The sequence below is a fragment of the Bos javanicus genome, chromosome 29 (assembly GCF_032452875.1).
Source record: "Bos javanicus breed banteng chromosome 29, ARS-OSU_banteng_1.0, whole genome shotgun sequence".
NCBI classification, from domain to species: Eukaryota; Metazoa; Chordata; class Mammalia; order Artiodactyla; family Bovidae; genus Bos; species Bos javanicus.
In genome coordinates, this window is record NC_083896.1 from 28711445 (window position 1) to 28724662 (window position 13218).

Sequence of the window (13218 nt, forward strand, 5' to 3'; positions counted from 1 at the left end):
CTGTTGGGAGAACTTTTGTTTGGCTTCTGACTTCTCTGGCTTAACCTCAAACCCGGCCTGTCTCCCCTAAATCCCCTCCTTCTCAGGAAGGGCATCCTTGTTCCTCCTCATGCCAGATCCTGCCTTTTAACCAGCCGGCAGTTTATCTTCGACTCTTCCTCTGGGGCTCAGGGTGGGGGACGGAGAGAACCCAAGGGGGTCACCCATCCTGAGGCCCCGTTTGTTGGTGGACAATTGCGCTCAGACTGGATAATTTGGTGTGTGATTGTGGTCACGCCCCCCCTTTTGTGCCCCTTTCAGAGCCAATCTCCCAGACCCAGATGGGTTAATCCATAATGCAGACGAGCAAGTAATTGGCTGTCAGCCCAGCCCCCTGCACCCCCTCCCCTATTAGTGCCACTGCCCTAATGAAGCCCAGCTTGGAGAGCCCCCTTCTCAATGAGGCGCCAGCCCCAACCTGACCAGGCACACATGTGTCTCCGCTGCTCTGCCTGAAGCTTGGCTCCCTTTAGGGACCCTCAGCCCAGCCTCCCTGGGGTAACCCAGCTGCCAGGGCTGCAGCAGCCTGGGAGGGGGGCTGTGATGGATGGGAGGGAGTTAGTTAATAGAGCCCCAAACACATGAGCCCTGTCCCCACACCGACCCTCCCCCTCACACACACACACACACACACACACACACACACACACACACTTTTGCAGCTTCCTCTGACAGCTGCCCTGGCCTTCTGAAATAGCCCTATGGAATATTCCTCGCTTCCGTCTGCCTCTAAGCTGTGCTGAAAAGCTGTTTTTTTGGACACTGGCAAGAGTCATTGCTGCCCACCCCATCCCCAACCTCTGCCAACATAAGTCCCCGTGTGGGTCCTGGGCAAAGACGGCTCAAGACAGTGTTAAAAGATGAGCTTGACTCAGCTAATATTGGCATCTCATCGAGGTATTTTCTTTTCCTTAGTTCCTTAAATCTCTGTTTTTCAGTTCTACCTCTCTTCTTATCCTGGGCTGCCCTTGTGGCTCAGCTGGTAAAGAATCCGCCTGCAATGTGGGACACCTAGGTTTGATCCTTGGGTCAGGAAGATGTCCTGGAGAAGGGAAAGGCTACCCACTCCAGTATTCTGGCCTGGAGAATTCCAAGGACTGTATAGTCCATGAGGTCGCAAAGAGTCGGAGACGACTGAGCGACTTTCACCTCACTTGATTTCTCTTCCTACCCACTTCCCAATCAATTCTTTAGTTAGAGGCTGAGCTAGAGCACAGCCCCAGAGATGAGGCAGGCGTCTACAGACCAGAGCCCTTCGCTCTGTTGGAGCCGTCTGTCTTGGCCTCGGCATCCCATCAGGTGTGTGTGTGTGTGTTTTTAAATATTTCATTTGTTTCGGGCTGTGCTGGGTCTTCATTGCTGCTTGCAGGCTTTCTCTAGTTGTGGTGCATGGGCTTCTCACTGCAGTGGCTTCTGCAGCGGAGCACAGGCTCTAGTGCGTGCCGGCCTCAGGAGTTGTGGTGCATGGGCTCTGTAGTTGACACTCGCAGGCTTCAGAGCGCAGGCTCATTGGGTGTGGCACAGAGGCTCAGTTGCTCTGCAGCATTTGAGATCTTCCCAGGCCAGGAATTGAACGGGTGTCCCTTGCGTTACAAGGCAGATTCTTAACCACTGGACCACCAGGGAAACCCCTCCCATCAGGTTTTGAGCTCCCTGTTGCTGGAAGGATTCAAGCCATGCCTGGATGAGCAGAAAGGTTTAGGGAGGATCTTTGCAACGGGACCTACCGTTCTCTGATGCCCTGTACTTGCTTCCTGTTCCCACATCTCTCTTCCCTCCAATAGAAAGAGCTGTGGGTTTGCTGAGCCTTTCTCCAAACCAGTGCAGGTAAGAAGAGATTGGCTGCTGCCTGGGTTTGGGCACTAAACCCTTTAAAATGACAATTTTATGGGACTTCTCTGGTGGTTCCAGTGGTTAAGACTCCACACTCTTAAGGCAGGGCCACAGGTTCGATCCCTGATCAGGGAACTAAGATCCCACATGCTGCATGGGTGTGACCAAAAAATAAAGATTTTTAAAAATGACAATTTCAGGGCTGCCCTGATGGCTCAGTGGTAAAGAATCTGCCTGCCAATGCAGGAAACACAAGTTCAATCCCTGATCTGGGAAGATCCCACATGCCTTGGAGCAACTAAGCCAGCAAGTCCAAACTACCAAGCCCACATGTTGCAGCTACTATAGCCCAGGCTCTGCAACTAGAGAAGCCACCGCAACGAGAAGCCGGAGCACCGCGACTAGAGAGTAGCTCCTGCTTGCTATAACGAGAGAAAAGCCTGTGCAGCGAGTAAGACTCGGCACAGCCAAAGATAAAAATAAGTAAATAAATAAAATTATATAAAAAATAACTTTAAAATGACAATTTCATATTTTCTATTATTAACAAAATATTTTTAAATGAAATAAAGATGAAAAATTGCATATGTTCCCTCGTTCCCAACAAACCATTGCTTATAGTTTGGTTTAATTTTCTTTCCATTTTTTTCATATGCATAGAAATCACTCAACACAACTGAAATATTTACTGAATGTCTTCTTTGCACCAGGCTCAGGGCTTACAGTTTTTCTACCTGGATTATAACTCCAGACATATCTTTCCTTCTCCTCCTTAAATGCCAGGATTATTGCTCTGGAATAAGTGAACCATCTTATTGAGGTGAGGGACTATTTGGAAATTCTCACATTTAGAGATGTGGGTCTCAGTGCCTGTCAAGGTTGGAATCCATAAAGGGCTCCAAAGTCACAGTGGGTTGTCCCTTTATGATGAAGACCTTGGAGAGGAAAATAAGGCCCCCATGCTGGTCGTGCAGGCTCAAGGGGGTGGAGGGAAGCGACCCTGAGGAAACTCTAGCTCCATTTCTGATTGGATGGGTTAACGACACTGAGTAGTGAAATATCATTCAGAGACTGCTTCTAGGAAATATTGAATATTTATAAGCCTTGCAATCAGGACTAGGAGGTAAGGCTTTAAAAATAAACAGGCAGCAGGATAGAGGGGAGGGAAGATGGAAGGAGAGAGAGATATGGAAGAAAAGCCTGGTAAAGGAGAGGGACATAGAAAAGGAAGACTAGAGTCCCCTGACTTGTCAGAATGGCAACTTCTCTGCATGTGCACATGGTTAATGACGTCACAGTGACGCCGGCTTTTCCATGGCTTTACCATGGAAGCCGAGAGAGATCTTGGAGTCATCTTCATTCCAAGGAATTGAGCTTCAGGATATGTTGGTGAAACAGAGGCTCTTCTGGTATAGGAAACCAAAAATCAATGGAGAGCAGTGGCAGGTAGGAGTCCAGGGCAGAGGGACCCCCGAACACACTGGAAATCAGTCTGTTATTCACAGTGAATATGAAGAAATCTGTGAACACAGGTAGCAACCCAAGAAACACAGAGACTAAAGACCCAGTGATGTAAAGTGGAAAGCCTTTCTCATGTATTTAACGCAAAAGCATTTCCCTCTGAATGTAAATCATTAGAGGCCAGGGAATAGTCCTCTTCAATTGAAAAGCAAGACACCCTCTCTTGGAGGCAGGGGATCTGAAGATCTTAATTGGTCTCTTTCTTTGTGCATTTTATGCTCACGTAGACACACACACACCCACAGGGACAGCAGGATAGGGAGAGGCAGAGAGAGAGACAGAGAAACGTTGAGACTGGGACATTAAGACAGATATGATAAAGAACATAGTCCATTTCTGACCTCCCTGAAGCTGCAAAAGTTCCAGGAATTATAGAAATGCACAAACTCAAAGAACAGCACGTTTGAGACTGATAGATACCGGGGACTAAGGGATTTCAGAACTAAAAACAGAACGGCAGAAAAGATCTGGAAGCCTTAGTGGATTATACTTAGCGACGTGATTGTAGAGGTCATTCTGTTACTAGAATTATGAATTATACATGAGCACGTGGGGGTGGGGAGCAGGGGAGTCCTCCTTTGCTATACTCAGACGCAGGTCTTTCGCAGAGAGGTGGTGTACCAATCACACAGGTGTAGGAACAGCCTGAGTTTAAATTCTGGATCCTCCATTTAGTAGCCACCTAAGTAACTTCAGGCAAGTTACTTAACTGAATCAGTGCCTATGTCTCCCTGTCTGTAAAATGAGGGTAACAACAGCACCTATTTATTGAATTAATAGGAGAGTTATACGAATAAAGCACCTAGAACAGACCTGGCAATTGTAAGTTCACAGTAAATGCCACGCTACACCGTATGTTAGGCACCCAGGGTTCAAGGATGAGTAAGATGTAGCTCCACCTCTCGAAGAGGATGTTGGAGTTCAGGGGGAAGATAGTTACGTCAGCAAATAATTAAAACATCACATGTTCAGTTAGACAGTAGGGGAATAAACCAAGTGGTCTGGGAGAGTCACGGAGGGCTTTACTAATTTTAGGTGATGGAAGCTGGATTGCCAGCTGAAAGGAGTCCTGCCAGCGAAGAACAGAGGGGAGAGGGCATTTCAGGAAGAGGAAATGGAGAATGGCGAGAGCTAAGGCACAGCAATAGAGAGAGCACCACCCGTGAAAGGAAAAAGGCTGCTTGGTGGTGGGATGTAGATGGCAGAGGTATGGAGTGAGGGGAGGGGTAACAGAGAAGACCAGGAACAGCAGACATTATCTGAACCATGGCAACACTCGTTGCCACTTCCTCTAGGGATTATAATTTTTAAGTAGACGACTGACACGATCAGATTTAAACATCAGAGATAAGCACATAGCTCAGTATCTGGCACTTGGCAGTTGCTTACTCAATGGGGGTTGAACAAATATATGACAACTCCCCGAAGCAGCAGTGCAGGTGATGGATTCCCAGTAGGAGACTGAACACACAGAGTTACTTTGCAGTAGTGAAAGATGGTGAGAATCTGGACTAAGGCAGTGGCCATGGAGATGGGCAGGAGGCACGGAGCTGGTGAAATCGCGCAGAGACTCACTGGACAAGCATGCTCAGGATCAGCACTTAAGGAGGGGGATATAAGGGGGTTAGAAAGGGGGCTTCCATGGTGACTCAGCAGTAAAGAAAATGCCTGCCAAGCAAGATACGCGGGTCCGATCCTTGGGTCGGGAAGATTCCCTGGAGGAGAGCATGGCAACCCACTCCAGTATTGTTTCCTGGAGAATCCCATGGACAGAGGAACCTGGCAGGCTATAATGCATAGGGTCACACAGAGTTGGAAACAACAGAAGCGACTTAGCACGCATGCAAGAACATCTGCTAGACAGATGAATGAAGAGAACCACTCAGTAAACATTAGCTATTGTTAGCTGTTAGTCACCTCTATACTTTCACTTCTAAGAATTTAGCTTACAGATACGCATATGTGCAAATATATATATTTATATATATATATAATGTTGTTTATTTGTAACATTGTTTATACAAAAATTGAGAAACAACCCAAATCTCCATAAATAGGGATCTGATTACAAGCATATGATAAATTTATGCAATGACCAATATTATGCAGTCATTAAAGTAAAAATATGGAGACTATATATATATATATATATATATACTGATGTGAAAGGATACCCTAAATATATTGGTAAGCTAAAACTAACAGGCTGCAAAACAGAACAAATAACATGATCAAATTTATGTTTTAAGAAGGATATATATATATGCTTTTTAAAATCTGGGGACTTCCCTGATGGTCCAGTGACTAAGACTCCGCATTCTCAATGCCCGGGGGCCCAGGTTCAATCCCTGGTCAAGGGACTAGATCCCACATGCCACAACTAACAGTTTGCATGCTGCAGCTAAAGATCCCGCCTGAGGCAAGAAAAATCGGAGATCTAAGACCCAGTACAGCCAAAGAAATAAATATTTAAAAAGTAAAATAAAATCTGGAAGGATACACAAGAAGCAATCTGTGGTTACCCCAGGCTAAAGAAGGATAAGAATGGTGTGAGCACTTTGTTCACCTTATTCTCTTTTATTCTGCTAGAATATTTTTGCATGAGCATGTACTGTGTGTGTGTGTGCTCAGTCGCTCAGTTGTGTCCAACTCTGTGGCTCCATGGACTGTACCCTGCTAAGCTCCTCTGTCCGTTGGATTCTCCAGACAAGAATACTGGAGTGGGTTGCCATTTTCTTTTCCAGGGGAACCTCCTGACCCAAGGGTTGAACTCACATCTCTTGCATCTCCTGCATCGGCAGACAGACTGTTTACCACTGCGCCACCTGGGTAGCCCCATGAGCTTGTATTATGCTTACAATAATAAAACAATATTTTAAACTATATTCAAATCCCTTATGATTATACAGTGGAAGTGACAAATAGATTCAAGGGATTAGATCTGATAGACAGAGTGCCTGAAGAACTATGGACAGAGGTTCCTGACATTGTACAGGAGGCAGTGACCAAGGCCATCCCCAAGAAAAAGAGATACAAAGAGGCAAAATGGTTGTTTGAGGAGGTCTTACAAATAGCTGAGAAAAGAAGAGAAGCTAAAGGCAAAGGAGAAAAGGAAACATATACTCATTTGAATTCAGAGTTCCAAAGAATAGCAAGGAAAGATAAGAAAGCCTTCCTCGGTGATCAATGCAAAGAAATAGAGGAAAACAATAGAATGGGGAAGACTAGAGATCTCTTCAAGAAAATTAGAGATAGCAAGGGAATATCTCATGCAAAGATGGGCACAATAAAGGACAGAAACGGTATGGGCCTAACAGAAGCAGAAGCTATTAAGAAGAGGTGGCAAGAATACACAGAACTATACAAAAAAGATCTTCGTGACCCAGATAACCATGATGGTATGATCACTCACCTAGAGCCAGACATCCTGGAATGCGAAGTCAAGTGGGCCTTAGGAAACATCACTATGAACAAAGCTAGTGGAGGTGATGGAATTCCAGTTGAGCTATTTCAAATCCTAATAGATGATGCTGTGAAAGTACTGCAGTCAATATGCCAACAAATTTGGAAAACTCAGCAGTGGCCACAGGACTGGAAAAGGTCAGGTTTCTTTCCAATCCCAAAGAAAGGTAATGCCAAAGAATGTTTAAACTACCGCACAATTGCACTCATCCTCTCACACGCTAGCAAAGTAATGCTCAAAATTCTCCAAGCCATGCTTCAACAGTATGTGAACTGTGAACTTCCAGATGTTCAAGCTGGATTTAGAAAAGCCAGAGGAACCAGAGATCAAATTGCCAACATCTGTTGGATCATCGAAAAAGAGAGTTCCAGAAAAAAAATCTACTTCTGCTTTATTGACTACGCCAAAGCCTTTGACTGTGTGGACCATAACAAACTGTGGAAAATTCTGAAAGAGATGGGAATACCAGACCACCTTACCTGCCTCCTGAGAAATCTGTATGCAGGTCAAGAAGCAACAGTTAGAACAGGACATGGAAAAACAGACTGTTCCAAATTGAGAAAGGAGTATGTCAAGGCTGTATATTGTCACCCTGTTTATTTACCTTATATGCAGAGTACATCATGCGAAATGCCAGGCTGGATGAAGCACAAGCTGGAATCAAGATTGCCTGGAGAAATATCAATAACCTCAGATATGCAGATGACACTACTCTTATGGCAGAAAGAGAAGAAGAACTAAAGAGCCTCTTGATGAAAGTGAAAGAGGAGAGTGAAAAAGTTGGCTTAAAGCTCAACATTCAAAAAACTAAGATCACGGCATCTGGTCCCATCCCTTCATGGCAAATAGATGGGGAAACGATGGAAACTATGAGAGACTTTATTTTTCGAGGCTCCAAAATCACTGCAGATGGTGAATGCAGCCATGAAATTAAAAGACGCTTGCTCCTTGGAAGAAAAGCTATGAGCAACCTAGACAGCATATTAAAAAGCAAAGACATTACTTTGCTGACAAAGGTCCATCTAGTCAAAGCTATTGTTCTTCCAGTAGTCATGTATGGATGTGAGAGTTGGACTATAAAGAAAGCTGAGCACCAAAGAATTGATGCTTTTGAACTGTGGTGTTGGAGAAGACTCTTGAGAGTCCCTTGGACTGCAAGGAGATCCAACCAGTCCATTCTGAAGGAAATCAGTCCTGAATATTCATTAGAAGAACTGACGCTAAAGCTGAAACTCCGGTACTTTGGCCACCTGATGTGAAGAGCTGACTCATTTGAAAAGACCTTAATGCTGGAAAAGATTGAAGGCGGGAGGAGAAGGGGACGACAGAGGATGAGATGGTTGGATGGCATCAGTGACTGTATGGACATGAGTTTGAGCAAGCTCCGGGAGTTGGTGATGGACATGGAAGCCTGGCATGTGGCAGTCCATGGGGTTGCAAAGAGTTGGACATGACTGAGAGACTGAACTGATATTTTAAAGTAGCAAAATAGGGTCCCTGGGAGAGTATCAGGAATAATAGAGTGGGGAAAATGAAAGTGTTAGTTGCTCAGTTGAGTCCGACTCTTTGTGACCCCATGGACTGTAACCTGCCATGCTCCTCTGTCCATGGGATTTCCCAGGCAAGAATACTGGAGTGGGTTACTATTAGAAGAAAAACAGAAAAGAAGGTGTATTAGGTTAAATTTCAGAACGTGACCTTACTTGGAAATAGGACTTTGCAGTGGTTAAGAAGAGGTCACAGTGGATTGGGTTGGGCTCTAATCTAGTGACTGGTGTCCTTAGATATACACACACATGGAAGAATGTCATGTGAAGAAAAAGGAAGGGGTTGGAGTGATGCATAAGCAAACTGAAGAATCCCAACGACTACCTGCAACTATCAGAGCTAGAAGAGACAAGAAAGATCTTCCTAAGAGCCTTCAGAAAGAGCACAGCCCTTGAGCTCAGACTTACAGCCTGCAAAAGAGAATAAATTTGTGTTGCAATGGCACCCCACTCCAGTACTCTTGCCTGGAAAATCCCATGGATGGAGGAGCCTGGTAGGCTGCAGTCCATGGGGTCGCTAAGAGTCGAACACGACCAAGGGACTTCACTTTGACTTTTCACTTTCATACATTGGAGAAGGAAATGGCAACCCACTCTAGTGTTCTTGCCTGGAGAATCCCAGGGACGGGGGAACCTGGTAGGCTGCCGTCTATGGGGTCGCACAGAGTCAGACACGACTGAAGTGACTTAGCATTAGCATTAGTCTACCTGGGGCTTCCTAGATGGCTCAGACATCTGCTAAAGAATCTGTCTGCAATGCAGGAGAGCCAGGTTCAATCCCTAGGTCAGGATCCCCTGGAGAAAGGAATGGCTACCCACTCCAGTATTCTGGCCTGGAGAATCCCATGGACAGAGAATCCTGGCGGGCTATAGTCCATGGGGTTGCAAATAGTTGGAAGTGACTTTTAGTTTCATGAGCGCACCCAGTTTGTAGTTTCCTGTTATACCAGCACTAGGAAAATGAGAGAGAGAAAGGGCCAGGGGAGAGAAGGAGAATGAGAATGAATGGGAGGCAGAGAGAGAAGGTTAGTGGACTCTGAAGGGGCAGTTGTTATGAGGACTAACTAAACAAATATTTGTTTATTGGATTTAGTCACCAAACAAATATTTATGGAGTGCTTGCTCTGTGCCAAGTTTAATAACAGGAACCAGGAAAGCTCTTGTTCTCCCTAGCCTTTGTTTCACCTGCACTGGGATGTGGACATTTCTACCTGGTTGCCTCCAGATTTCAGGACCTGGTGGTATGTGTTGCACAGTAAACTCCCTTCAGGCTCCTCCTGGGGGTGGGGGGTGGGGGCACTCTAGGATAGGGGGCCCTGGCCTATTATCTCAGCAGCTCCAGGGGCTGAGCCAACAGACCCTAGCTCCTAGTGGGGGGAGGCTCCTGCTGTCTGCTTTCCAGCCGGGGGCCTGTTCTTTGCTCTCTGATCCCCCCTCCTGTTTGGCCCTCTGGCCCCTGCCGGCTGGGTCACTCCCCCCTGGCATCACTGCTCTGAAGCCAGCAAGCCTGCTGGGCCATTCACAGGCATAGCCTGGTAGGGGTGGGGGACAGATGTTCAACCCTTGTCCCTCCCTCCCCCAACCAAAACACACACATATGCTCAATGTGTATCAGTGCCCCGGGAAGGGATCCAGGCAGAGAGAGAGATGGGGGCTACAGGCTCTGGGGGGATGTAAATGGACTGGGCGTGTGTGTGTGTGTGTGTGTGTGTGTGTATGTACTGGGGAGAGGGAGGCAGGGGCAGTATCAGTGTGAGAAAGGAGGGCACTCTGAGGACAATTACATGCCAGCAGCTCATCCACAACCAGCTGGCATTCAGGCTTTGAACCTCCAAGAAGCTTCCCATGCAGCCCCCAGCTCCGTTGCTGTAAACCTCCAGCCACATTCTCTGGCCTCATGTGATGGCACGAGGCCAAGGAAGATGGCCTGGGGTAGCTGTTCTCTCCATAGACACCCATGGCCATGCCCACGCACCCCTGCCCCAGACACGCATTTCTTCCCACCAGATGCCATAACCCAGCAGAGGAAACTTACCCTCTCTCTCCACAGTCTCTGCTCTCCCCACCTTCTCTGCTTCTGGCCACTCTCTCTTCTTTTTGCCAACTTTTGGAGTGTTTTAGATGCTGTCCCAGTGCCCATGTGCTATAGGTTAGGAAACAGAGACAGATGCAGTGAGTTACCTACTTTCTCTAAGAAAGAGGTAGAAGCCAGAGTTGTATTGGTTGTGTGTCGGGCGAGGTGGTGGGGCGCAGGCAGTGAGGAGACAGAGAGAAGGCAAACTCCTTCCAGAACTGCCTGTGGGAACAGCTGGACTTGAAAATGTACAGGGCAGAGACTTGGCTGGTGGCCAACTGGTTAAGACTCTGAGCTCCCACTGCAGGGGCCGAGGTTCAATCTGATGGTCAGAGAACTATGATCCCGTGTACCATGAAAGGTGGCCAGAAAAGAAAAGAAAGGAAAAAATGGTGTAAGGCTACTGTCAAGGCTGTCCATCTGACCTAAAGGAATGGAGGCTGGGCTTTTTCTGTCCACCCTCTGCCCCACCCTCCACTAACTCCAGGGTTCCAGGGGCCCTGCCTGGAGGGACTGGGACTTAGGCTGCAGTTGGGAGGTATTTATTCTTCAGTACACCCCAGCTGAGTACTGTACCCTCTTGGTATTCAGTTGAGCTGATTCAAAGGGAGCGTATTCTAGAGATACAAAGAAGTACAAGGAAGAAAAGAGCAGAGAGAAACAAGAACAAAAGGGTATGGAGAAGAGGTGAGGTGTAGAAGAGGGCCGGGAGATTTGGCCCAGGAGAGTCTGGGAACGGAAGAGAGTGGCCCCACTTTGTCCAGCCTCCACACCTAGGATGCCAGGCATTAGGAGGCAGCCTTGCCCATGGGCTGATTCGCAGCCTCCGCTCAGGGAACCCTGAGCAAATAGCCCTGATCCCCACATAAAGGGCCAATTAACTGTGCTGTCTCTGGGAACAAATCCGCTAACAGGGTGACAAGCCCCCAGACGCTGGCAGGCCCTGTGTTTGCTGAGAGGCCGACCGGGAGCAAATCAGGGGATTAGGATGGGGCAGGAACCACATGGCGGGATGCAGATTCCTGTCTGCTGCAGCCAGGAGGCTGGATTCCTGTCCCGGCTCAGCCTCTGGTGTGATGGAACCCAGGTGACCCTGGTGGGTCCGCAGGAGGGGGAGCAGAGGGCTCCTGAAGCATCAGAGCAGAGCAAGTGGTCCGATTTCTCCTGAACAACCAGCAGACCGGCCCGGAGTGTGAAGTCTTCTCATGGGCAAATACAGGATCTGGGTTTCTCATTCCTGGAGGGGTCGATTTCCGACGGAAAAATCTACCTCTTACCACTTCTCTTATCTGAATGCAACTTCGCCCTGGAGCAAGGACCGGATCGTGCCTCTTAGGATCCGGTGCTTTAGAATGAATGTGTCACCAGCGCCTCTCCCACCTACCCCACCTCAAGGTCGGCTCGGATTGAAGTCATCTGGAGGGCCCCAGATTCCTAGTCCAACTAGGGGAGACAGGGTGCTGAAAGAACAGTTCCCAGGGTGCAGCCTCCCTCTGCTTCCCCCTTCTCTCCCCCATCCCGCACCTCCTCACCTCTTGCTTCTGGCCTTGCTACCTTGCAGGCAGAGCTGGGTGGGGAGGGAGGGAAGTGGCAGCAATAAGAAGACACCCAAACATTTGTTCATTTGCCCTGAGGATTGAGGGAGGTGTTTTGGGACAAGCCCTCACCCCTTGACTAAGTCTCTGGTTCCCTTGAGAGCTGCCTGCCTGAAATACTCAACTCTTGACTTACCTTAGTCCTTCCCTAACGATCTTGACCTGTTCCCCTGCCTCCTCCCACTTTGGAAGCAGCCACCCCAAAGCTTATTTCATCCTAGAGCCCTCTGACTGAACCGGAACTGCACCATCAGCAGGGCCTTAGCTCAGATATTAACTAATAGAATGCTTCTGGTCTCTCTTCCCCTGATATCCCAAGACCACCTACAGCCTAAGAAACTGTGTGTGTGTGTGTGTGTAGGTAGGTAGGTATGACTTGGAGGTCTTCAGGTATTAAGAACTCCAGGAATGTTGGAAGCATGCTGGGAGTGGGCGGGTGTGTGGGGTGGGCGGGGATTGTTGTGACCTCCTTCCCACCAAGGAGGATCGTTATTAAGTTTGAACAGATTTCTGCGAGTTCTCCATCAACCCCATCTCTTCTCTTGCACTTGCCTTTACAAACACGATATTGCTCTTTGTCTTAGCCCTGGACACCCTAGTTCCCCGTCAGTCTCCTCCAAAAAGTAAAACAACTTAATAAATCAGAGCATAAAATAAGTCAGAATAGAGCAAACAGATGTGAGCTGCTCCTGGATTTCCCTGGGCTTTCGCTTCAGGTTTTATCCCTGTGGAGTATCCTCCAAGAACCACGAGATTAAGAGGTCTGGGGTAAGGATTCTGGGGTCAAGACGCAGCGTCTCATCTCCGGGTCTCTAGGCTACAAAGAAGCGACTGCTGGGCAAAGAGGTGGACGCATCGCGGAATTACTCTCCACCCAGCCCCAACTCCCGCCCCAAACCACCCAGCCGCCCGCACTCCCGCCGCAAAACCCAGGGACGTGGGAGGAAGTGGCAGTCAGTACTTGGAAAGCCAGAGGAGCGATCTGGGCTTTGCCTCAGTTTCCTAAGGGCTGGGAACAGAGATAAGGGTCTCCTCCTTTGAAGTCAGACACAGGGGCAACTCCGACAGAGTCTCATCCCTCATCTTGGGTGCTTTGAGAAAGGAGAGAAACTCTCCTGCGGTGCCCAGAACCGACGCGGGACTCCT